A 27939-nucleotide genomic window follows, 5' to 3' on the forward strand; every position below is an offset into this window, starting at 1 on the left:
TATATACATAGTTAAATGTTGTTACCCACATACGAAAAACGAGCAGGCACCTGCTGCATATGCCACATGCAGAATAAAAAAAAAAAGAAGAGATGGACACTTTTACGGAGCGGAGAAGTGACGCCTCGCCGGGGTCCGGGACCGAGGCCCCTTCCCCCGAGAGGGCCCCACCGGGAGCCGTAGCTGAGGCGATCCGCGAGAAGGGCCCGACGCACGTCCAGGGTCACCACCGCGCCCACCGCACCGACACCCCGCCTTGTCTGCCTTCGCCGCGGCCGGCGTCACGCGCAGCAGGTAAGCAGCTTACCTGCCCGCCACCCCCGTGGCCGGGGGCTCGTAACAGGGGTCACTCCGCGCGCTCCGCCCCCGCGCAGCTTACCTGCCCGCCACCCCTGTTGCCGGGGGCGCGTAACAGGGGTCACTCCGCGCGCAGTGCGCTCACGAAAGGGGTGGGGCTCACCCTGGTTGATATAGACAGCAGCTAGGACGGTGGCCTGGAAGTTGGAACCCGCTAAGGAGTGTGTAACAACCCACCTGCCGAATCAACTAGCCCTGAAAATGGATGGCGCTGGAGCGTCGGGCCCATATACCCGGCCGTCGCCTGCAGCGAGATGCGCTCAGCGCGGCTCCCATATGATTGCGCACTGGTGTGCGTCTGGGTCGTGACAGCGTGGCACGCGAATGTCTGTGCTGCATTGGATCAGTCTCCTTTCTTTAACAGGCAAAAGCTTTATAACCTCACTAATGCCTTGCATCGTCTATATTAGATATATAACAACGGGCGGATGCGGGCGGATGCGGTTCTGATCAAATGTTAGATCGGGTGGATTGCGGATGGTTGACGACTTTCTGATGCGGTTGCGGATGAAATAATTGCCTATCCGCGCATCTCTAACGCTTACATAGGTCTGGTGATAATGTTCCCCTTTAAAAATACCACGTTACCAAAATTTTACGTAAACCAGCATACTCCTCATCCTACAAGTTAAACAATAATGTACACGATGCGTTGAGTGACGTCATTGCGCCAGTTAGGCTAACAACTTTTTTTTCTTGAATTAAGCATGCAGGAGAGCATATGTAATATGTAAAGGCAAATTGGTAACATAACATAACGTTGCGGTGAGCATGACCCTAGTCGACAGTCAGCCTACCATTGGCCAGAAGACAGCAATCTAAGTAACACATATTTATAATTGCCGGAGAAATCGTTTTAAAACTCTGAAAGCACTCGACGTGACAAAGAGGATGAGTGAAGCCAACTTGAATGTGTGAGTTAGAACCTTGTAGATATTGTCAAAACAAAATTCAGCTCAAAATCAAACTCCTTGTCATTGTTTTGTGAAAAAAAAATGCTGTGATCTGCTTGGGTATGTTGTAGCCTGATGGAAAATTAAATATTTTGACAGAATTTTGTCATTTCAGAACATGTCTGTTCACAATTGATTTAATCGTCAACCACAAAATGTTAATTCATCCATCCATCCATTTCCTACCGCTTGTCCCTTTCGGGGTCGCGGGGGGTGCTGGAGCCTATCTCAGCTGCATTCGGGCAGTAGGCGGGGTACACCCTGGACAAGTCCCCACCTCATCGCAGGGCCAACACAGAGCCAACATTCACACTCACATTGACACACTAAGGCCAATTTAGTGTTGCCAATCAACCTATCCCCAGGTGCATGTCTTTGGAGGTGGGAGGAAGCCGGACTACTTGGAGGGACCACGAAGTCATGGGGAGAACATGCAAACTCCACACAGAAAGACCCCAAGCCCGGGGATCGAACCCAGGACCTTTGTTCAAAAAATGTCAAATATTGTTCAATTAAAATGCAATCAATCAATGATTAATTATTTACAAGGCCAGCATACATCCAACATCAGAGGTTTTGGATTCACATTAATAGGTGTAATATTACTTTTATGGATTGGTCTTTTTTATCCTTTTTCCAAAAACCTTTCCAAAAGCACACATTCCACAGATACAAAAAAAGTTAAATTTAGTTGCGACGGTCATCATTCTTCACTCGGAAGTGAGAGAGCTTTTTTTTGACAGGCTAGATTGCTCTTGGCTTGGTTGGTAAGAAGAAGAACAATAAGCACTGGGTGCTTTTGACCAACACATTGAGAGGAGTCAAAGCTAAACCCCAGAAGGAGGAGGAGTGGTAAACTGATTGGCGCGCACGCTGGAATGGGCACGGAGCGGTTTCTCCGGTGTAAGCGAGCTTGACAGTTTTAGTCGTAGAGGGAAGAGAGAGTGGGAAAAGTCTGGATTATTCCACAGTGGAATGCCAAGGGGGAGAGGTCATCTTGGCTGGAGCAGAGAGAGAAAGCTGCTGACTGATCTCATATATTGAAGTTTTTTTAATCAGCATCAATCAATATCCAGTGCACTACTGACTTTTAAAAGGTATTTGTAACACCCATGAGGTAATGCTGAGTAAGTTTTTGGACCCAAAACTGTGCTGAAGTGTCTTCAAGGTGCTAATGAGCAGCACATGATTTGGACATTGCCTCTGTGAAACTGTACACGCTGTTATCTGTGGAAGTGCGTTCTACAGCTCACAGCATTCGTCTCTATTCAACATGGCCCGGAACTAAAGAGACGGCATGATGCCCCTGTAACGGCATTGTTTCAAACTCCTGATTCTCCTGCAACCTGCTTCCATTGGTGGAATAAATCTAACAAATTCACACAAGTTTGGGGAGTGTTTAGAGTTGCTATGCAAGACAAGCTGGGAATCACCTAAATTTACTGTTGAATCAGCTTGTATTCACAATAATGATATCTGCAAGCTGTGGTGTTCTTTGGAAATGGCTTCTAAGAGATGAATATCGAGTTGAGTGGAAATTGTTGCCAACACATCGTAAAGTAATTACATTTCGACATTAAGGGTGAAGTCAGGAGCAGAGGTATCAATCACGTTTGATCAGTGGGAAAAGTACACAGGAAGCAGAGAATGCAAGCAAATTGTATGGCTTAAATGATTCCCGGGCGCGGCCACCGCTGCTGCCCACTGCTCCCCTCACCTCCCAGGGGGTGATCAAGGGTGATGGGTCAAATGCAGAGAATAATTTCGCCACACCTAGTGTGTGTGTGACAATCATTGGTACTTTAACTTTAACTTTAACTTTAACATAAATGCAGCAATCTAATTGACAAGGGAAACCTCAACATGTAGTTAAAAATGTTTCTAATACTTCTGCAAAAGAAATTGGTATTTAGTCTGCCAATACAAATAGCGGGTTGACTGTCAACACTAAATTGGCCCTAGTGTGTGAATGTGAGTGTGAATGTTGTCTGTCTATCTGTGTTAGCCAATACCAATACCTGTACATTTCCACAATTCTAGAAACTTAATTCCATACCAAGACAAAAAAAAAGATCCTATGATACTTTTAAATTCACTACTTTATGAAAACTGTTTCAATATTTATGTATTATATTGTATTCAAGATTGCTGTGCTTTAAAATTGTTTTCCACAAAATTTAAAATGGCTGTTTGCAACTTGCTCAAACCAAAAAATATAACAAGAACACCTTTGGTTAGTGGTTTAAGAGAACAGTAGTACTACTACTGCATATCTATACTTTGCTTATAAATATGGTCATAAATAACGACAATATTTTACGTTCAATGAAAATGAACAGCAGTGGCATGGAGACTTCAAATATATAAAGCAAATAATATTTTTCTTAATATTCTCTCCATGGATGTAATTTGGGGGGATGCTCTTCTTAACTTCCAAAACTAATGTTACACTATTGAATGGAAACTTCCGCCCAAATGCAGCTGAGAGCGAACCCGAGAGGGACAAGCGGTAGAAAATGGATGGGATGGAAGTCAAACACAAGCACCATGTAGAAAACGACCGCTCAAGCTGAAGATTGTCCGTTTAGACTTCTGAAAATCTCTTTGATTGGCTTTACGGGCCTGCCTTCTTGATAACATGACGATGATTGACAGCACGCAGCAGCTGACCAATTAGCAGTCAAATGAGAAATAAGAGCGAGTTGGCCTTCACAAAACAATAATGAATCACGAACAAAAAAGATGAATAAAAAAATCCAAACGAGGAGTCAAGTGCTCGCGATTCCTGGGAGCGCTTAAGTATCAGTCTTTTGTTTCTGTGGACATGGACTGATTCCTAGCCTGGACATGCAAGGTAAACATTATACTAAATCAAAATGCTTGAAAAAACAAAATAAAGTTATTTGTTTCATTCAGTTATTTTTTATTTAATACAAATATGAAACGTTTGTACCCCATTCATCCATCCCTCCATCTCTTTTCTTCCTATCCCAGCTACACACGGGCGGTAGGCGGGGTACACCCTGGACAAGTCGCCACCTCATCGCAGGGCCAACATAGATAGACAACATTCACACTCACTTTCATTCACTAGGGCCAATTTAGTGTTGCCAATCAACCCATCCCCAGGTGCATGTCTTTGGAGGTGGTAAGAATTACTACAAAAATCCCTTCAAGCCACACCCAATGTACGCAAGCCAGTTGTGTCCAACCCACTTGTGAAATCCAAATGTTGTCCCTGATGAACTCCATATGGTGGCGGCATGATGTCATCCTGTTATTTGTAATGAAAGAGGCTGATAAAAAGGTAAAGAAAATATATCTATAACAACTAATCTTTTGACGGCGAGCAAAATTGCAGGTGCCACACTCTCCTCCCTGACGTAGATGTACGAGCAGCGCTGCATCCGCAGAGCCATATCCATAATCAAGGGGCCCCATCATCCCCCCGCTACATCTTCTCCCTTTTACCATCTGGGATACAAGATACAGGAGCAGCAGGACCAGCAGGAAACTGAAAACATTTTTTTCCTACAGGCTGTGAGACTGGTAAACAGACTTTGCCCTCTCACCAAATATATCCCCTACCACATACCAAGGACATGATCTGACATGATCTAACTGGACTAGTTGTGAAAGCCAACATAATATTTCATGTGCTATTGTAACTATTTATTAATCTATTTTAGCCAAACTGTAACTACTTTTCTATATATTTCTATAAAGTTTTTATTGTCTACTATGTTTATTGCACTGCAGCCTGATACTTGGCCTTTGGTAACTTTGCTTGTATTTGATTACTGATTAAGGGCCAAATTTACTAAAGGTTTGCGTGTACTAAAAGATGTGCAAACTTGATAGCACACACAAAGCTGATCTACTAAACATGTGCAAAGTGGTCTGCGTCTGTTAAGTGAGCAGAACAAGGAGCACAATTAATTTTGCGTCTCTGTCTTCATTAATATTCAAAAACTATGCTGATGATTATTAAAACACCCACAATAATGGGAGGAGAAGATGCAAATATAATTATTTAGCACTGTTTTGCGAGCACTATTTGGCGTTTTATTTACCACGTCTGAAAAGTATGTGCAAACTGACAGTTATGCACACAGTTATGAGAAAGACGGACAGAGAACCCTGCGTCCTTCGCGTGAGTGTCAACACTCCACATATTTGGACTGTTAAAAATAAATAAATATTAGACATTGTCTATTCAGCAACATTCTTTTCAACTTTACAGCTTCTGGGTGACATGAGGGGCTGATTAAAACAATTAAAAATGTATGTGTTTTGGTGTCTGCTGGCATTCTTTTTAATGAGCTTCGTTTTACAATATATGGGATATACCGTATTTGTCAGACTATAATATGCCGTTTTTTTCATAGTTTGGCCGGGGGTGCGACTTATACTCAGGAGCGACTTATGTGTGAAATTATTAACACATTACCGTAAAATATCAAATAATATTATTTAGCTCATTCACGTAAGAGACTAGACGTATAAGATTTAATCGGATTTAGCGATTAGGAGTGACAGATTGTTTGGTAAACGTATAGCATGTTCTATATGTTATAGTTATTTGAATGACTCTTACCATAATATGTTATGTTACCATACCAGGCACGTTCTCAGTTGGTTATTTATGCCTCATATAGCGTACACTTATTCAGCCTGTTGTTCACTATTCTTTATTTATTTTAAATTGCCTTTCAAATGTATATTCTTGGTGTTGGGTTTTATCAAATAAATTTCCCCAAAAAATGCGACTTATACTCCAGTGTGACATATATATGTTTTTTTCCTTCTTTATTATGCATTTTCGGCAGGTGCGACTTATACCCCGGTGCGACTTATACTCTGAAAAATACGGTATTATTAACATATTTTCTATGTGATAAAAACATTTTGCAATTTTTTGGCATATTCTTCTTCACATTTGCGGTCAGTGCCGCAGCCAGGTCCCGGTGAGTGCCCTGAAAAAAAAGTGGTTTCCATTGTCGGTGCACGGCAGAAATTAGGACTGCTGGTTTCTGAAATGCCCATAAAAAGTGGTGCATGTCTGCTGCTGTTCCATAAACACAGCAAAACGCGCATGATAAAATAAATGTGCAGTAAATGATTGAGTGTCTTACTGTCTCCGTGGTGAACCAGGGGGGTTAGTACACGCAACATCCTCATTTAAATAAGACGGCCTGCGCCATGTTATGAAAAGCACAAGCAGTGTTAGTAGATCACACGCAACACGTCCATCAATAGTTCACACAATTTTATTGTTTGCAGACGCTGTTTAGCACCTGCTTAATAAATCAGACCCTAATGCATAACGTAAAACACACTCCTCTCTTTGACTTTTAATGCACAACTACACTCATGACTTAGGCCTGGTTTACTAAGATCCAACTACCATGCGCTAGACACCGTGTGCAAAAATAAAATTGTGTGTACAGTTAGTGGGCGTGTTGCGTGTGATCTACTAAGACTGCGTCTGCAGTTGAAAAGTGGGGCAGACTGCCTTATCAAAATGAGGATTGTGCGTGTCCTACAGGGCTTTTACCAAGGAGACGATCATTTTCTGCACATTCATGTTATTATGCTCCTACCTCTGTGCAATTTGTTGAACCAGCACACATCTATAATCTGTAACACTTTTTCTGAATCGCTGTCTAGACAACACAAACATGTGCACACTGACACATTATTCTGTGATCGCATCACCAGCGCAGTCATGCGTCTGGAAAGACTCAAATGCAAAAAAAAAATGCACAATGAAAGGCCTCTTTATTATTATATATTTATATTTTTTTATTATAAAAACGCCAGCAGACACTAAAACGAATAATTGGAATTCATTTTATTACGCCCCTTAAGTCGTCCAGCAGCTATATATAAAATTATAAAAAGGAAATTGGTGAATAGACGATATGTCTAATATTTTTGATTTCTGTTTTTCCAAAATGTTGACACACAAACATAGGATTCCTGCCTGTTCATCATGTGCAGTGCAAGCATTGACCCTGCAGCCGCGTGTGCAACTGTCAGTTTGTACACCCTCCTGACACGCACTAAATAAAATGCAAAAAAGTGCTCGCAAAACACTGATGAGTGTTGATAAATCACATTGCGCATGCTTAATAATAATAATTGCATTTTCTCCTTCCAGGATTGTGGGTATTTTAATGATTACTATACATTTTGCATATTAATGAAGACAGAGAGGCAAAAGGGATTGCACGCCATATTTTGCTCACTTAACAGACGCAATTCACTTTGCGTATGTTTGGTAAGCTATCATGTTTGCACGTGTTTTAGTATTTGCAAACGTTTAGTAAATCAGACCCAAAGTTGCTGAAGTGGCAACACATATCCTTTCTGCTACGTCATACTCTGTCAAACCACGTGTGCATTTGTAGCAGGACGCCACAAATAAATAAATACAGTATATGGGAAACACTAGCTAATTTTTTAGGACCGCAGGCGCTGAATGTTCCGTACTCACACTCTATAAGAATCGACACAGCAGCAAGTGTGGAATCAACTTGGTATTTAAGTGTCATGACTTGGTCCTGGGTGTTTGCTTTTCCGGAAGGCAATGGAAAGTTGGCTCGGGCGAGACGGGAATGTGAGTACATGATTGTGTATTACTATCAAAAAAATAAATACAAACGAAAAGCACGCACAGTGGCGGAGAAACAACTTGGCTATGAAAACAAATACTTGCACAAATGCAGAAACTATGAACAACAAAAAACACTAACTGTGGAATTAATAAACAAAAACTTACTTGGCTTGGACTAAAGTAGCAGCATGAAGGATGGACATGAAAACAAGTGTCAGGAATGTACAGAGCATAAATGTGGGATGTCGCCAGAAAGACAAACTGAAAACAATGAACTTAAATACTACAGACATGATTAACGAAAACAGGTGCGTGACTCAAAACATGAAACAGGTGCGTGACGTGACAGGTGAAAACTAATGGGTTGCTATGGTGACAAACAAGAGTGCACAATGAGTCCAAATGTGGAACAGGTGAAACTAATGGGTAACCATGGAAACAAGACAAGGGAGTGAAAATCCAGAAACTAAAGAGTCCAATAACTAAACAAAACAAAACATGACTAAAACAAAACATGATTACACAGACATGACATTAAGTCAGTTCTTTTAATGACCCGTTACTCTACTACATATTTTAAAATGCAGCCATAAAACTCTGCCAACTGTCCGTCAGTCAGCTAGAGACTTGGGAGCTGTAAGTTTGATGATTTAGGTTTTTTTCAGCAAATAGGCTAATATGCAGTAATATTGTACATGGTAATTGGGATTTGTTATACTGTATATTGTATGTATTATATAATAATATAATATAATATAATAGTATACCCGAAAGGGACAAGCGGTAGAAAATGGATGCATGGATAGTATAATATATCAGTATATATTATATACTGTATATATAATATGTAAATATTACATATATGTTGCTACTATGGTACATTTTTAGTCTACTTTATACCTTTTGTTTTCGCCCTCTTTTTGTGCCCTTGTGTGCACGATCCTTTCCAACCTTACTCTTTCCATCCTTTGTAACTGAGCTACTGTGTGGAACTATTTCCCTTGTGGATCATTAAAGTTTTTCTAAGTATAAGACTAAGTCTAAGACAGCATAATGTTACTGTTAAAGGGGCCCTATCATGCAAAACCAACTTTGACCTATTGATCCCTGCTGTTGTGTATTTTGGATCTGCATAAGTCCCGAAAATATAAAATCTAACTGTGGGGGCATTGCGCAGATATTTACAAAACAATCTTGCCTTCATACTTGCGCTAAACGATCTGTTTTAACTCTTCCCAATTAGTGAAATTTTTACCATTGGTAAACCAAACGCTGTCGCAATGGAGCCACGTAAATAAGACCGCCCACAAAACAGCGCATCCTGAAGAGACGGTCAGAAAACAACTTGACCAAAGAACCACCATTACATGTTATGTAGATCAGTGTTTTTCAACCACTGTGCCGCGGCACACTAGTGTGCCGTGAGATACAGTCTGGTGTGCCGTGGGAGATTGTTTAATTTCACCTATTTGGGTTAAAAATATTTTTTGCAAACCAGTAATTATAGTCTGCAAATGATGTGTTGTTGTTGAGTGTCGGTGCCGTCTAGAGCTCGGCAGAGTAACAGTGTAATACTCTTCCATATCAGTAGGTGGCAGCTAATTGCTTTGTAGATGTCGGAAACAGCGGGAGGCAGTGTGCAGGTAAAATTGTGTCTAATGCTTAAACCAAAAATAAACAAAAGGTGAGTGTCCCTAAGAAAAGGCATTGAAGCTAAAGGAAGGCTATGCAGAACGAAACTAAAACTGAACTGGCTACAAAGTAAACAAAAACAGAATGCTGGACGACAGCAAAGACTTGCTGTGGAGCAAAGACAGCGTCCACAATGTACATCCGAACATGACAATCAACAATGTCCCCACAAAGAAGGATAAAAACAACTGAAATATTCTTGATTGCTAAAACAAAGTCGATGCGGGAAATATCGCTCAAAGGAAGACATGAAACTGCCACAGGAAAATACCAAAAAAAGAGAAAAAGCCACCAAAATAGGAGCGCAAGACAAGAACTAAAACACTACACACAGGAAAACAGCAAAAAAGTCCAAATAAGTCAGGGTGTGATGTGACAGGTGGTGACAGTGCACCTACTTTGAGACAAGAGCTATAGTGATGCATGCTTGGTTATGCTTTAAAGTCATATCCAACAATTACGACAACAACTTTTTACTGTCAACTGAGTTTTGTTTTTTAATGATTTCTGCTGGTGGTGTGCCTCCGCATTTTTTCAACGCAAAAAATGTGCCTAGGCTTAAAAAAGGTTGAAAAACACTGATGTAGATCACAGAGAAGTGTTTTTAATTTAGAAAAAAAAAATCATAATATGAACCCTTTAATGTGCGACTGTACTGTTAGCGCTGCATGTAGCCAACATAGCTATGCCAGTGTTTAGGTTTAAAAGTGGTAAAAAAAAAATACAATACTATAGGAGCTTTGTATTATCCTTGAGTATTTCAGTTCATCCATGATTAAATGTGACAGCACATGACACTGCATCTGCTGACAGCCAGTTCCTGGTCACCCTGGCACCTTTGTGACCTTCGACCCCGCCAACAAAGTATTCTTCTTCAAAGCCAACCCCGCCACTCACTGCTGTCTCACTCCTCGACACTTTCTCTGGCTTCCCTCCTCTTTGCCTTATTTGTTTATCAGCTCCTCGCATGCGCGGCATGTTGGAACGAGGCTGGCGTCAGCGGCGCCCATCGATTGCTGAGCTCTATTTTAAGTACGGGGAGTGTGTGTGTGGACTGGGCGGGACAGTTTGGGTAAGTGTGATATGTGTAGAACAGGTTGTGTGGGTATAGTACTAAGTCTGAAATATGCATTTTGAAACAGAAACAAGGATTATGAGATGCATACACTAAAGAGATGTATTGATATTTGTTTCTGGCAGGGGACTAATTGGTTTTGTGCAGTTATAGTGGTTGTGCATTTAGCTTAATTAGTGCATCCTAGACACCCACAGCAGCAGGAAAATGATTAATGGGGCACAGTGACATGTCTAGCGGTTTACTATAGATTATTTTTGAGGTAACTGAAGCTCTTAAGCCCCTCCCAATCCAAATGGCTACACAAGTGAGACCGCAACACACTGTGAAACCGCGACAGCTCCCTTCTCGCCCCTAAAAACTCATCAAACCACTGAGTTGTGCCATTAAGATGAGCAAGAACAAGTCGTACATCATCATCCGTACTGCAGCTCAAATGCACGCTGAAGGATTTACGCTGCTACACGTTTCCTGTTGATCATCTTTAAACGTCTGCAGCAGCAAAGTGCTCCGACATTGATGAATAGCTTGATCCATCCAAAGGCTGTTGTGACCCTTAAACTCGTTGACCTCACCGTCTGCAAATCTGCGACCGACCTTGCTGTCAACATGCCTCCTCAGATACGGGCTCACTGGGGAATTCAAAGGGGCCATTTAAATATCAATACTTCCTGACATACAGGGGGATAATATATTTATCCTAAAAGGTGGCATATTAGAATATATTTCACGAGTATCAAATAGGTGTCAGAGGTGCCACAGCAGTGTATTAGATGTTTGTTGTCCAAAATCACTCATTGATATGGGAATTCAAACTATTTAAAAATGCTTTTAGTCCGTCCCACTAGGAAAACAACATTTTGTGTGTCGTCCACGCCAAAGTGTGTCTGCAAGAAGCGCTATTGTGCGTTTTTATTCAGTTTTCACATTTACACAGTAAAATTTCTCCAATGTAAGAGATGCTCTACAATCACATACAGCAACGAACATTAAGGTAAGGGACTGGGGGACACAAATGTTACCATCACTAGCATAGCTATGTGAGCTAACATTACAGTCATATTTGAACAATAACATCATGCCAGCTTAGCCTGTTTGCTGAGGAAAAAACAGGGTACAAAAGGTTTGATTAAGTGAAATTACTCAAACAGATAACAATGGTAGGTTTGAAAACCACTAACCTAATCATAGGCACCTGGGATGGACTTATGTTGTCTTTGTGTTTAAGTGGAGTAGTGGGGCCAAAATAATGAATTAAGTTACGTTCAATCATAACCTAGTAAATTGAACGATGCAGATATGTTTGTTACTGGATACTTTCTAATATGTTCTGCATTGGAGACTTTGTATTATTAAATTTTAAGCAATTATAATTATTTGATACTTGATTGTATTGACTCATTTTGTACTTAAGTAATGTTTTTCACCTAGTGACACATACTACGTTTGTCCAGCATGTGTGCTTATCTGTTGCACGCTTTTGTACATGACTTCACTAAAATACAAAGAAAACACCAACTTTGTATGATTGTTTGCACAAGTAAACGCTAGGGTTGTACATCGGTTTGTAATGGACGATTCGATACGCATCTAGATAAATGGGTAACGATACAATTCAAAAACCATATATTTTAAAAACAGAACGATTTCATAAGATTTGATATAGTGTATGAACGATATACGGTGCAAAAACGACAACATTTGTTGATCAACACATTCTTTTTTACACTACAAATGAACAAAACCATTCCTTCCTGTGCATACGCTCCTCCTCCTGTTGGAGGATAAATACAGTAGTTAGGACCTTGGCACCAAATGCTTAGACTCGATCAGTCCAATCTCAGCCTATGAGCATGAACTGATGAAAACTACTCTGATCATCTTCCAGGAAAACTTCATAGTTAACTGATCATTTAAATGCCACGAGAATAACAATAACTTGTTGAATGACAACACCCATAGGCACATTCATCTTCAAATATATACACAATAAACACATTCCACAAAAGTCACAGGCTTACAGTATTTTCAGATGTGTAAAACACAACAAATTTCCCCAAAGATGCTTTAAAGCAAAGAATCACACGTCAAATATATTTATTTTAAAACATCGACCAAAACATATTTTTTTCAAATTAAATGTTTCAATAAAAAAGAAAAGTTCTGGCCTTCAGTCTAATTGATAAAAAGTAAATATCCAGTGTACTTCAGAGCTGCTCTGCATATCTTACAATTGAAGTCAATTTGCTAAAGGTTTGCAGAAGTTGACACGATGGGTGAGGACATGCTGATTCTAGAGGTCCAAAATCAAAGAATCATATTACAGGTCTATCCTAGACAGCTATTTGGGGACCTCATGGGGGCTGGGGAAGCAGGGGAGTGTGTGTATAAAGCTTGCCAGGAATGTTGTTACTGCTGTGTTGTCTGCTACAAATACAAAAATAAAGTAGTCGTTCTGCAAGGCAAAACTGTCATCTTTTCAAGTCAAGTCTAAGCAGGAAGACGTTTCACGGTTATGCCCTTAAGCAGTACATATCTTGTGAAAATCCGGTGTAATAATTTCTTGGCTGCCCTGGCTCTCGCGTTGTTTTAAAGATAAACTGTCAAGTAACTGCTAGTCTTGCGCGACATCCGGTCCATTTACTTATATCCATTCACGCCTTCAGTTACGTAAGCTAACGTAGTCCGTGAATCCTTTTGCAGACAGCCCAGGTTCTCGCGTTGTTTTAAAGATAAAATACATCAACTGATTTCTAGTATTGCGCGATGTCTATGTTTCTACACTCTATTAATCCAAAGATTCACGGCTGGTTCTTATTGATTGAGGTTACTGCTACTGACGCCATTTGTCAAACTGAATATCCGGTCGCATCAGTTTATCCTTGGATAAACGTTGCAGGACTGTTTGTATCAGAGCTTATATTGCCGATTTTTGATGCAAGCCGATATTATCCGACCAATACTGTACTTGTTCTTTTGCTGATATTAGGTAATATGTCCCGATATCAATATAGGATCGGGTCATCCCTAACTCTAATGCAATGAAAATGAAACACACTTTAATGACACAATGCCTGCAACTACAATGGGGAAAGATATATATTCCGTTAGATAAAGCAATATAAAGCAATTTACAGATGTGCCACAATGTATTCTGGAGTGCCAGAAGCGCAAGTTACCATTGGACTACTCAGCCCGAATGCAGTGCACTTTGTAGATAAAGTACAATTATAATTACAAGCTTGCAAGCGCTTAGGACGTGACAACATGAACATTTCATATCACGGTTATTGTGACCAAAATTATCACGGTTATCATTATTATCACGATGAAGAATTGATGAATGTGCTCAAAAAGCACTTGTACACACACTAAAATCTTTGATTCCAATTACAGCTTGCGAGCATCATCTTACAGACCCCTGCTCTCGGGGCAGATGTAAATCTCTTAAACATCAATAAAAAGCTTCAAAACACAAAAACATATTGAAATAATTTATTATATTTTCAATTCCTACATTTTAGATACCTTACTTACGAGTCCTATGATTACAGTTTAATAATTTTGTAAGTAGTTTTCAGCTGACTACCTGCTACTGTAGGTGTTAGTTTCAAGATGTGGAGAGAAACCTTTTTTTTTCAAACCAAGTGGTAGGCATTTACACGTGGTGGGCTCATCTATCTAGGGTAAGGCCATGTCTACACTAAGACGTTTAATCCCCTTAAACGAATAATTATTTAGCCTAAGCCCCGTTTAAGCCACACTAAACCAGCGTTTAAGGTTCCCCTCCTCGGACAAATTTTTACACGGCTAAGTGCGCCCTGTATTTCTTGAATCTCCGGCACTTAGCTTTGTATGGACTCATTGATCGTTTACAAACGGAGTTCGGAGAGGAAGTGACGCCAGAAAGACCGCGACCCACACAGGAAGTGACGTCAGAAAGATCGCGCCCCAAACAGGAAGTGACGTCTGAAAGAACGCGCCACAGCCAGCTTCATAATAAAGCGGTTTCGTAACTCGGAGGTAAACACTGGAAATATGAAGGCGAGTCATCTCATTCTTCTTCTAAGAGAAAGCGATTGCAGCCATTTGGGATACAACACTTCTCAGACGGCAAGAGAACTTTCCAATGTCGAGGTCAGCTGTGATTCTACTTAGCGAAAAACTTTGTCCATTTGTTGAAGGAGAGTCAACAAGAATGCAGGCTCCCGTGGATGTGATAAAAAAGATAGCGTGTGCTTTGTATTACCTGGCCGACGGGTAGGGATGATGTTTGATAAGAAATTATCGAGTTCGAGCCTATTATCGAATCCTCTTGTCGAACCAATTCCTTATCGATTCTCTTATCGAGTCCAGACAGGTTGTTGTATATGGAAAAAAACACACAATATTTGGTTTAACAAAAGCTCACTTTTATTATATAAGAAAAAAATTAAATCTAATAAATAAATAAATATTGACTGTTACCCCCCTAAAAAAATAAAATAAAAATAAATACATATTGACTGTTGTTACCCAAAGTATATTAAGTGGGATTTTTCAGAAAAACAAATATATACACAGTAACACATAAACAACCTGTCTCTGTGATCACTATAGGTGTATAAATAATAATATAGTGTTAAATAAAATCAGTTCTTTAGGCACAAAACTGAAAATAATACAGCTCTCCAAAAAGTGCACTTCAGCTGCTATTTGACATAACTGTTTATGATGCTTTGACATTTTTGCACTTTATTTCTTTATTGAAAGAAAATTCTATGAAGAGAAAAGTTGTTTCCAAATGTGGTTACAATGCTAAAAAATGAAAAGTTAAAGCTAAAAAAAGAAATACACTTTATTAACATTATTTCTTTATAGGGGGAAATATGTGATGTTATGAGCTAGGGAATATAACAAGTACACTACCCAGCATGCAACGGGAGTGACGAGCATGCACGGTAGCCCCGAAAAGTGTTGTTGCATGTCGCCACCCAGCAGCTAAGAATGAGGTTATGAGCACGCTGTGAAAGTAAACGTCAAGAACTCAGCCAACACGCCTCGTCTGCATTATTTATAATTAGACAAACAACACATATACAGTGTGATTTTGTTTTGTTTACAAGGAAAGAAATACAAAAGTTAAAAAAGGGAGATCATGTCCATTGTTTTTCCTGCTTTCCTTATCTGCGCCTAATGACTGAGCTATGTGACGTCATTTCTTGTGAAGTCTCATGGGGCATTTCTGGTCGGGACGGGATTCGTTCCGAGGGATTCGAATAAAGAACCGACTCTTTTTCTTTACTATAGTGGTCTCGATAACGGGTACCGGTTCTCAAAAAAGGATTCGAGTCCGAGGACTCGGTTCTTTTCTTATCGAACAACCGGGAAAACCGGTTTCGAATATCATCCCTACCAATGGGGGAAGACTAACTACGAAAAACATCAAATGCTTTTGGACTGGCAAAGCAGAGTATATCAGTTATTGTCCGCCATATGTCGCAGACTCAACGTCTAGGTCCAGAGTATATAAAGTCACCAAAAACAAATGGACAATGAAGGTGAAGGCAAAAGAGTGAGGAGTGTCCTGACCAGATATCTACATCCCTAGTTTGATTGTTGTCAAATGTTCTTTATCACATTGTTTACGTGTCTAATAAAGATTTGATTAATTTATGATGGCACAGGTGTTATTCAGTACAATAGGGGCCTACAGCACACTGGATTCCAGTTAATTGAAATACCACAACACTGGATATTGTTCAGATAAGTTAAATTTAAGAACTTGCACAAAAAGCGACACCGGATGTGACTATGACGTGCGCATTGTGTGTGTGGTCACGGATAAGGTTAGGTGGGATTTACCCTGGATAACCTTAGCTGGCTTAGTGTAAACGGGGCTTAAGTCAGAGGCGGTATCATGTCCATAAGGAAGAAGGTTTATCTTTCATGCTGTCATGAAATGATGCAACTTGGTTGCCTCTTCTCTCAAAAATGAGGGAGAAAATAGATTTTTTTAATGTTTGGTGCTCATTAACAGGCTCTAGTAACACATAATACTGTTCGAACATCCACTTTGCAGACAAGGGGAACTTTATTGCAAAGGTAACTATGGGGTCAACTGGTTTCCAGTGCAATGTCTGAAATGATGGAAAGCGTCTGAATAAGGAGCCCTCCGGGTCCTTCTTCTAGACGTTTCGAGGTTGGAAAGTAGGCCCAAATTTCTGGAAAATATTCTGCATCCTCGTTGAGAAAAGAAGACATGTGATGGGGGATTGGGGTGGAGGGCAGTGAGGGGACACTGTTAAATAAGAGCTTGATTTTTCAGTCAGCAAAATAAAAATGTCTCTCATTGGACCAAAACACAGCCTGGCTTTAACCCTTTCACAGATTTATGAGGAGGTAACAGCCTTATCATGACAAGGTAAAGCATCCCTGACAGGGGGAAGACGAGACAGTCGGGCTGCGCAAACGGACTGAGAGGGGAGGACATGATTAAGGCAGGAAGTGGCAGCTGCCGAGAAAGGAAGCAGAGACGCGTCTTATCATTTTATCACGGCAGAGGGCTCACCCATGGGAGCTTCATCAAAGAATCGCACCTTGCTTTCATTTCTTACTATGGGATGCTCTGTTTCTTTTAGGTAGAAGTAAGACATTGGCAAGCTGCTTTCTTCTTTGCTCAGTGTCACTCCTGACTTTCTTGAAGCAATTCATCTGAAAGCTGCAATTTATTAACGTGAACAAATGACGCCCCCATGACTCAAGAGATAATAAATGTGCAAATGTGATTTTTAAAAGCCAAGCATAGACATTATTTCCCATGTTTAGGTAGAGTATTCTCTACACGCTCAAATATTATGACCAAGGGGTCTCTTTTAACCTCACAGGCTGTTTTAAAAGTAATTCTGCATACTTTGGCAGCAGATCCTGACAACAGGGACACTCCCTTCCGCATAACAAACACACACATCTAAAAGAAAGCATGGGAGGAATGGGATGAACTGCGGAATGAGAGCCTCATTATTTACATGGGTTGAAAGTTATAGAGGAGATTAAACGCTGCACACATGTTCATGCATTCACACTGGGGTGCAGTAATCACGCTCAATGACAAACATGGAAAGACACGCAGAGAGTCCATAAACACTTTAGTGTGATGAACGAGCCCAGGCAGTTTTCCGGTTGAGCTTGGAAGCGTTCAATGAAGGAAGAGGGGGAAATTTAAATTGCCCACCTGCAAGTTTAATTTATTTGCCTTCCACCGGCTGGCGAAGCATGCCAGGAAATAATTCCAATGTCTGTTTTGGCCCAAATTGAGGTCACTTTTAGGCCTTGGTTCAGTAGTCTTGGTAAGATAAGACACAAGGTTGCACAGTGATGAACATATAAAGTAAGTATGTGACTTAACTCAAATATTCCCAAATGTTACTGCAGCCTGTTGTGTTTTTTTTATATTCTGCAATATTTACCAGAGTAGATTTCAACACAATTTTTCTCATATATACAGTACTTTTAAAGAGCTTTCATGACCTATTTTGTGTTTTAACTGAAACATTCCAAACCAAAAGTCTGTCTGCTGCGTTGAACGCGTAGGCTGTTTTTGTATTCTGCAATATTTACAATGTTAGATTTTACCAAAAGGTTCTAAAATATCATTTTAAATAGTAGGGCAGCAATTGAAAAATAATTGTATCTTATATTTGAAATTTCTGCATGCTTTTTGCTGTCATTTAAACAATGATCCGTGTCTTAGGTCCATGCAACATTTACATTTGTGCTCAAGTGAACCAAACCACATCGAGTTCACTTACAAGCGGGCTGAGACCCATTACTTCAACGATCTTGGCTACCTTTGACCAAACAAACTGTAGTAGCGGAGCAAATGCACCACAGTTCTTTTTAAAAGGAACCAAACAAGACAAGTGCAAACATAGCCTAAAAAGCAGAATGATTATTTTGTGACCTCTTTAGCCTTTTTGTTCCATCGTATTCTTCCATTCGTCTCCCACTCCATTTTCCCTCATCATCTTTCCTCCTGAGAGAAGCCGTCAAATCCACTTCCCTGTGCTGCAAAGCCACGTCCACCTGCCCTGACTCTGACTCTGCAGGACAAACAATCAAAGCCCACACGCCCCATCCCTGGAAAGTGTCACATTTTCCTCAGGGGATGTCTCTATATGTCCCCTAATTTGCTGTCTGCATTCCTTCCACAAAAAAAAAGGCTCAAATGAGACACGGCGACGACACACGCTGATGATGCTTGACGCCTAATGTTGAGACATGAGACAGACGGAGACCAAAGAAACATGTCTCGACATGCAAGCCCTGGTGGAAAAATGTCTCCCTCACCCTTAATGGATCCCAGCTTGCGACGAGCCTTTCCACAAGCAAGCCAAGGGGAATAAAACATGGCCCTGTTATTATTGTTATGACACTGCAATTATCAATTATGCCGTCTTTTCCCTTATTGTTGTCACTGTCGCTTTCCTTTCAACAAAGACACACAAGCAAAGGACATTGTTTGACATTGTTCAGCAAGATGCTCAACTGGAAAACCCAGCATTTTGCTTAACAAACTGAGTATTGTCGGAAAGAAAATATTCGACTAGCATTTTTGCAGTGGGTTAATACACAGCTATTATTATAAACATACTTATTTATACCACATAAACTATTAAAGGCCTACTGAAATGATTTTTTTTTATTCAAACGGGGATAGCAGATCCATTCTATGTGTCATACTTGATCATTTTGCGATATTGCCATATTTTTGCTGAAAGGATTTAGTATAGAACAACGACGATAAAGTTCGCAACTTTTGGTCGCTGATAAAAAAAAGCCTTGCCTGTACCGGAAGTAGCGTGACGTCACAAGTTGAAAGTCTCCTCACATTTCCCCATTGTTTACACCAGCAGCGAGAGCGATTGGGACCGAGAAAGCGACGATTACCCCATTAATTTGAGCCAGGATGAAAGATTCGTGGATGAGGAACGTGAGAGTCAAGGATTAGAGTGCAGTGCAGGACGCATCTTTTTTCGCTCTGACCGTAACATAGGTACAAGGGCTCATTGGATTCCACACTCTCTCCTTTTTCTATTGTGGATCACAGATTTGTATTTTAAACCACCTCGGATACTATATCCTCTTGAAAATGAGAGTCGGGAACGCGAAATGGACATTCACAGTGACTTTTATCTCCACGACAATACATCGGTGAAGCACTTTAGCTACGGAGCTAACGTGATAGCATCGGGCTTAACTGCAGATAGAAACAAAATAAATAAACCCCTGACTGGAAGGATAGACAGAAAATCAACAATACTATTAAACCATGGACCTGTAACTACACGGTTAATGCTTTCCAGCCTGGCGAAGCTTAACAATGCTGTTGCTAACGACGCCATTGAATCTAACTTAGCTACGGACCTCGACAGAGCTATGATAAAAACATTAGCTCTCCACCTACGCCAGCTCTCATCTGCTCATCAACACGGAAGCTCACCTGCGTTCCAGCGATCGACGGAGTGACAAAGGACTTCACCCGATCATCGATGCGGTCGGCGGCTAGCGTCGGATAGCGCGTCTGCTATCCAAGTCAAAGTCCTCCTGGTTGTGTTGCTGTAGCCAGACGCTAATACACCGATCGCATCTCCAGCTTTCTTCTTTGCAGTCTCCATTGTTCATTAAACAAATTGCAAAAGATTCACCAACACAGATGTCCAGAATACTGTGGAATTTTGCGATGAAAACTGAGCTTTTTGTATTGGATACAATGGCGTCCCAATACTTCCGTTTCAACCATCGACGTCACGCGCATACATCATCATACCTAGACGTTTTACACCGGAAGTTTGCAGGAAATTTAAAATTGCACTTTATAAGTTAACCCGGCCGTATTGGCATGTGTTGCAATGTTAAGATTTCATCATTGATATATAAACTATCAGACTGCGTGGTCGGTAGTAGTGGGTTTCAGTAGGCCTTTAAACCAAATTCAGTGGATCGAGCATGTCAGTTAATCCTGAATTTTGGACACCTGCTCAATTGAATTTGACACCCCTTTGTTAAATAGAGGAATTTTGACCAGCGTTTTGAATGTAGATTCTTAAAGCAGCAGTGCTTCTGTTAATTAGAGGATCTTTCACTAGCATTTTTACAGTGGGTCCTTATAAACAGCAAACTGCTCCTTTCATAAGGGAATCTTTGACCGGCATTTTTGCAGTAGATATTTAAAAACAGCAGTGCTTTTGTTAAATAGAGGGTCTTTGACCTGCGTTTTTGCTTTAGCTTCTTAAAAACAGCAGTGCTCTTGTCATAAAAGGATCTTGAGCCAGCATTTTTGCAGAACATCACCTGGGGATAGGTTGACACTAAATGGTCACTAAATGTGTGTGAATGTTGTCTGTCTATCTGTGTTGGCCCTGCCATGAGGTGGCGACTTGTCCCTTCCGCCTGAGTGCCGTTGACATAGGCTCCAGCACCCCGAGATGGACAAGCGGTAGAAAACGGATGGATGGATGGATCTTTATAAAACAGCAGTGTTTTTGTATAATGGAGCTCTTTGACCAGTATTTTTGCAGTGGGTCCTTAAAAAGTTGGGCACGTGTTGTATAGAGCAGTGGTTCTCAATCTTTTTTCAGTGATGTACCCCCTTTGAACATTTTTCTAATTCAAGTACCCCCTAATCAGAGCAAAGCATTTTTGGTTGAAAAAAAGAGATAAAGAAGTAAAATACAGCACTATGTCATCAGTTTCTGATTTATTAAATTGTATAACAGTGCAAAATATTGCTAATTTGTAGTGGTCTTTCTTGAACTATTTGGAAAAAAAAGATATAAAAATAACTAAAAACTTGTTGAAAAATAAACAAGTGATTCAATTATAAATAAAGATTTCTACACATAGAAGTAATCATCAACTTAAAGTGCCCTCTTTGGGGATTGTAATAGAGATCCATCTGGATTTATGAACTTAATTCTAAACATTTCTTCACAGAAAAAGACATCTTTAACATCAATATTTATGGAACATGTCCACAAAAAATCTAGCTGCCAACACTGAATATTGCATTGTTGCATTGTAATGAATAAAATAGCCTACTTGATTTGATGTTCAGTTTATGAACATACATTCATATTTTGTTGAAGTATTATTCAATAAATATATTTATAAAGGATTTTTGAATTGTTGCTATTTTTAGAATATTTAAAAAAAATCTCACGTACCCCTTGGCATACCTTCAAGTACCCCCAGGGGTACGCGTACCCCCATTTGAGAACCACTGGTATAGAGGATCTTTGACCGATGCTTTTTTTGCAGTGGATCCCTAAAAACAGCATAGCGTTCATGTCATAAAGAGAATGGGCCTTTTTGCTGTTGGTCCTTAATTTACAGTGGATATTTAGTGTACAGCGCATTGAGCTGTGTGAGAAATTTTAAGTAAATCCGACATATAGGGTTTTATAACAGTGCCACAATGTGGTGTATTTGTCAGAAAATGATTGTGTGCGCACAGGCAACACGGTGGCAGAACATGTTCTGACAGATTTTCACCCTTCAGTAGAAGAGTTTTACACCTACAAATACATACATACTGTATAACCATGACTGCAATAGCTTTGAATGAACGTGGACTCCTTCAAACCACAAGGTGCAGTTTTTCCAACTATCTTTGAATACTTTCCATGACCACTTGATAAATCACCCAAAATCCCTCTGAGTGGTTCGGAATAATGTGAAAGCACTTCAGGACCCCCGAAGAGCTTTTTTCTGCTTGGTATTGTTGTGAGGATTTTTTCAGCAGCTGGGTCGAGGCCAGAAGTCTCCTTATCAGCATTTAACTCAGGGAGGTTGAGTTAAAAAGCGGTCCTGAGGGCCGAGCTTTTAGCGCTGAGCCAAAGGATTCGGTCTGACGCTAATCACTGGAAACACAGCCAGAGTGTTTAAGACTGAGCTCGCATGATTTATCATAATGCATTGTGTGTCTTCGACTTATGACATTTGGTGTAGGCTAAATGTTGCGCAGACTGACTGAAGGAAAAACTGTTTATGCAGAACCAGCCTCATGCTACCAACATGGCTTACACAGCTGGGCTGCGTGGAAGTTGACAGATGAAGTGGGCCACATGTCCTCCTACGTGCATGTGTGTGTGCGCACGCTTGGGTGTCAGGCCGCTGAAATCAACAAACCATAAACAAGCTAACCTTTGACCTGTGCAGGCCCCGACGCGGCATCGACAACATGCTCACTTTTGAGGGTTTCTGTTGGTGGATGTTAAATATAAACCACGAGAAACTGATACTTATACTGTATAGTTACTATACAAATTGCCATTTGACATGTCTACTTCTAAACTGCTGCACATTAAAGGTTGCGCTTTTGTCAAAACATGCACTCCTACTATGTTGTCTGTGCCATTACTGTTGGGACAAATACACCAGACTGGTATTTAACCCCAAAGTTTGATTGATTTGAAGTTTCTTGTACAGCTCACCATAACACCCACTGTCACTTTATGGTGTTTAGACCATTCATTTTCAGAGCTTATCTCAAACCAAACAGAGGGAATAAACTTGTTTTGCCAGAACATTAACAAAATATTGATATTCGCAACACACATTTTGTATTTAAAAAATTCAACCAATACAAATCTTGTTCATCTACATCTTGTATTTCACTATGCATTTATTTCTAGTTCAGAGGTTCTCAAACTTTTTTCACCAAGCACCACCTCAGAAAACACTTGGCTCTCCAAGCACCGCAATAATGACCAACATTAAAATACAGTAGCATAGTAGGCCTAAGTATTCATTAAAAACAAAGCAGAGGTTTTATTCAACAAGTATATTTAATAATTTTGGCCACTGTAACATTACACACAGTTTGAATAGTAACACTGTGTCTGAATATTTAATGTTAAGGTTAATTAAGTGATCCTTTGGTGTACCACTAGATGAAGACAGTGTACGTACCACCGTTTGAGAATCACTGTTAATTTTTTTTATATCACTAATAAAGCTACTCTGACAAAAATAAATGATTTTGTTTTATTTATTGTATATGACTGGCAACATTTAAATTGTACTTTATTAGGAAGATGATCTCCACTCAGTGCAGTCATTTTCTTTGTGATATTTTGTGGAAAATTCTGATTAAATAGTCGACTTTTCTGTTGTTTATCGCCGTGTAATTGGTTCTGGACATGACCGCAATACATTTATTTCCACAAAGTAGGAATCATTCATTATAAATGGACTATTTTCACAGCTACAGCATATAAAAATATGTTGACGGCCTTCTAAATACGTTTTTCAATATAGTAATGCTGCCCGAGGCTGAGCCAATCAGTGGCGATATTTCTGAAGAGCGTGCTCTGATTGGTTTGGTCTAATGTCGTGACCAATGCTACTCTAGTAGGGCTGCAACTAACAACTAATTTAATAATCGATTAATCTGTCCATTATTACTTCGATTAATCGATTAATAATCGGATAAAAGAGACAAACTACATTTCTATTCTTTACAGTATTTTATTGAAAAAAAACAGCATTCTGGTACCATACTGGCACCATACTTATTTTGATTATTGTTTCTCAGCTGTTTGTAAATGTTGCAGTTTATAAGTAAAGGTTTATAAAAAAAGAATTTAAAAAAAGTAGCCTCTGCGCATGTGCATAGCATACATCCAATGAATGGATGACTAAATTAATCGCCAACTATTTTTATAATCGATTTTAATCGATTTAATCGATTAGTTGTTGCAGCCCTATACTCTAGTATTAATGTTTTTAGTTCATTTATGCATTAAAATGCTTAATTTGGACATAAAATGTTTTAGAATACGCTTCACAAAAAAAAAAAAAATCCGCAATGTGTCGCGATGGAGCGAGGGACAACTGTATATTGTCTGAATTGAACAGGGATACAAATACAGTGGTACGTCAACTTAAGAGCGCCCCAAATTAAATGTTTATATACACATATATATATATATATATATATATATACATATATATACATATATATATATATATATATATATATATATATATATATATATATATATATATAATATAGGCTCCAGCACCCCCCGCGACCCCGAAGGGAATAAGCGGTAGAAAATGGATGGATATATATATATATATATATATATATATATATATATATATATATATATATATATATTAATTCTAATTAAAACGGTATTGGGGTGGGGTGTGAACGCGACGCCCTCATGGAATTTGTAATGTCTAATAAAAAGGCTAAAGATAAACGTTATCCATATATTTAAAGACAAATATTTGTGTTTTTATTTTTACATTTTAAAAGAGAGAAGTATTTTTTTGTAATGTACATTTTGTGTACATTGACATGTACTAATTATATGTACATGTACATACTGTATCGGGACAGATCCATTAAGAGTTTGATCTCCGGAGCATTGTCCCTCTAGTTGCCGCAATGTTTTCTGAAGCCAAATGGCCTTAGACTCCGTTTCGAGGAAGTGAGGGGTGTTGTCTAAAATAAAACAATAAATTACGGGTTTTTTTCGGTATTTAAAAATTTAAACGGTATTACTAACCATCTGGAATTTTACCGCGGTTTATTATGATACCGTTTACTGTTACATCCCTAGTCTGCATCAAATTGAAGTAGAATGTTAAAATAATATCTGAACACCAGACATTTATCCATAACAATATTAAGAAGGCGATATCTTTCCATTGTATTGTTTTTAGACAATATTTTTTATGTAAAACAAATGTTTTGCCTTTTAAAAAGGTATGTTACATGTTGAAATTGCGTTGTTTGAGGGGGGGCCAGGCACCAATTAAATTTATTTCAACTCATTTCAATGGGAGATGTTGATTTGAGATACACATGTTTGAGTTAAGACCTCCATTACAGAACCAATTATATATATATATATATATATATATATATATATATATATATATATATATATATATATATATATAATCCGTTCATGTATGAGTATATCCGTTCGGCCACCGTGTTCAATGGAGAAGTCTGGTCTACAAAATTTGCAGGCAGCATACCCCTTCCCCTTCGAGCTGTCGTGGATGAACTTAAATTATTTTTTCCAATCATTTTGGAACTTGCAAGCGTACTTCTTCTTCTTCTTACTCGTCGTCGCCATGTCTCTTCTTCGTTCTTCTGCTTTGTCTCCGTTATGTTTTTGGACATTACTACTTGCCGTAGTTTTGAAGCAATGCATGATGGGAATCCGGATGTTGTGTGTCAGTGTATTAACGTGCCGGCTGGAATAAACACACGCTGAGAAATAGCTCCGTGCCTGCCTACTTTATGGGTTATAGATAAACCTATGGATAACGGAGACATATATAATAAGTAAAGTGAAGTGAAGTGAATTATATTTATATAACGCTTTTTCTCTAGTGACTCAAAGCGCTTTACATAGTGAAACCCAATATCTAAGTTACATTTAAACCAGTGAGGGTGGGCCCTAGGAGCAGGTGGGTGAAGTGTCTTGCCCAAGGACACAACGGCAGTGACTAGGATGGCGGAAGCAGGGATTGAACCTGGAACCCTCAAGTTGCCGGCACGGCCGCTCTACCAACCGAGCTATACCGCCCCTTTTCAGGTGCGAGAGGACGCTAAAGGCAGTGCCTTTAAGGCACGCCCCCAATATTGTTGTCCGGGTGGAAATCGGGAGAAATTCGGGAGAATGGTTGTCCCGGGAGATTTTTGGGAGGGGCACTGAAATTTGGGAGTCTACCGGGAAAATCGGGAGGGTTGGCAATTATGCATTAGATACCTTTTTACCTGCACACTGCCTCCCGGCTGCCACCTACTGATATGGAAGAGTATTACACGGTTATTCTGGCGAGCTCTAGACAGCATCAACACATTTGCGGATTATAATTACTGGTTTGCAAAAACATTTTTTAACCCAAATAGGTGAAATTAGATAATCTCCCACGGCACACCAGACTGTATCTCACGGCACAGTGGTTGAAAAACACTGTAAATCAGGGGTCTCAGACAGACGTTATTTTGCGGCCCGCACCTTAATATGAAAATGTAATGTTAGTGCGGCCCGCAAGTTTTACATGAATGGCGCTTGACAGCGTCATACTTGCCAACCCTCCCGACTTTTCCGGGAGACTCCCGAATTTCAGGGCGACCATTCTCTCGAATGTCTGCCGATTTTCACCCAGACAACAATGTTAAGGACGTGCCGTGATGGCACTGCCTTTAGCGCCCTCTACAACCTGTACAAACAGCGTGCCAGCCCAGTCACATGTTGAATTTGGCTTCTGTACACATACGTAAGTGACTGCAAGACATACTTGGTCAACAGCCACACAGGTCACACTGTAGGTGGCCGTATAAATAAGTTTAACACTGTTACAAATATGCGCCACACTGTGAACCCACACCAAACAAGAATGACAAACACATTTCGGGAGAGCATCCGCACCGTAACACAACATAAACACAACAGAACAAATACCCAGAATCCCATGCAGCCCAAACTCTTCCGGGCTAGAATATACACCCGCGCTACCACCAAACCACCCCCCGCCCCCACACATCAACTCCCCCCACCCTCCGTGCGTCGGTTGAGGTGGGCGGGGTTGGGGGGAGGCGGGGTTTGGTGGTAGCTGGTGTGTATATTCTAGCCTGGATGAGTTAGGGCTGCAAGGTGTTCTGGGTATTTTTCTGTTGTGTTTATGTTGTGTTACGGTGCGGATGTTCTCCCGAAATGTCATTGTTGTTTGGTGTGGGTTCACAGTGTGGCGCATATTTGTAACAGTGTTAAAGTTGTTTATACGGCCACCCTCAGTGTGACCTGTATGGCTGTTGATCAAGTATGTCTTGCAGTCACTTACGTGTGTCTACAGAAACCAAATACAACATGTGACTGGGCCGGCACGCTGTTTGTATGGTGAAAAAGCGGACGCGGCGACAGGTTGTAGAGGACGTTAAAGGCAGTGCCATCACGGCACGCCCTTATTATTGTTGTGCGGGTTAAAATCGGGACAAATTCGAGAGAATGGTTGTCCCAGGAGATTGTCGGGAGTGGCATTCGGAAGTATGTTGCTAGGGCGGGAAAGCCTTTCAAAGAAGGTGAATATCATTAAAAAGTGCATGTTAGATTTTTTTTAAGAAATATTTTCTTGCCGCCCAGCCTCACCCAGTTTCTGCATCCAGTGGCCCCCAGGTAAATTGAGTTTGAGACCCCTGCTGTAAATGTGGGCTACTGTATCCTAGCATG

General features: G+C 40.1%; 1 protein-coding gene across 1 annotated transcript in view; it reads right to left on the reverse strand.

The window, feature by feature from the left end:
• The window catches only part of svep1 (sushi, von Willebrand factor type A, EGF and pentraxin domain containing 1), a 151799-nt gene that overhangs the window by 122409 nt on the left and 1451 nt on the right, over positions 1 to 27939 (reverse strand). The gene's annotated exons all lie outside the window — the stretch shown is intronic.

The sequence above is a fragment of the Nerophis lumbriciformis genome, linkage group LG05 (genome assembly GCF_033978685.3).
Source record: "Nerophis lumbriciformis linkage group LG05, RoL_Nlum_v2.1, whole genome shotgun sequence".
Classification (NCBI taxonomy): Eukaryota; Metazoa; Chordata; class Actinopteri; order Syngnathiformes; family Syngnathidae; genus Nerophis; species Nerophis lumbriciformis.